Raw genomic sequence first — 507 nt, forward strand, 5'->3', positions numbered from 1 at the left:
AGTTCCCAACTTAAATGTGGTGCAGGCTTGAAGGGGGTCCAGGATTTGGGTGGGTTGATTAAAATGCCCCTTCCCCTATTTTACTTCCCAAATGAGGTAATGTAAAACATCCTGGTGACAGTTATACGGCCACTTCTGAAAGCCCTGAGAAAGGGAGATGTCCCTGGCCCAGGGGGGCTGAGACGGACTCCAAGAGAAAGGCATACCTCATGAGCACCCAGGCCTCCAGCCCAGGGCCCACGAGGGGCAAACAAGACCCAGGAATGGGCTCAGAGGTTCAGAACTTCAATTCCCCGCCACCACAGGGGTAAACGGCCAGGGAGAAGCCACAAAGAGCTTCTTCCCGACCAACCCCCTGATGGAGAGCTACTCGTTCTCTCCAGGACCCCAGGACAGGAGTCTCAAGGTGGCCGAGACACCTGGCCCTCAGAGGGAAGGAGAAACCAAACATAAGACAGAAAGCTGGGAGCCTCTGGGAGACTTCCAAGTAAGACAGAGGGCCAGCTG

This window comes from Prionailurus viverrinus, chromosome E2 (genome assembly GCF_022837055.1).
Source record: "Prionailurus viverrinus isolate Anna chromosome E2, UM_Priviv_1.0, whole genome shotgun sequence".
Taxonomy (NCBI): domain Eukaryota; kingdom Metazoa; phylum Chordata; class Mammalia; order Carnivora; family Felidae; genus Prionailurus; species Prionailurus viverrinus.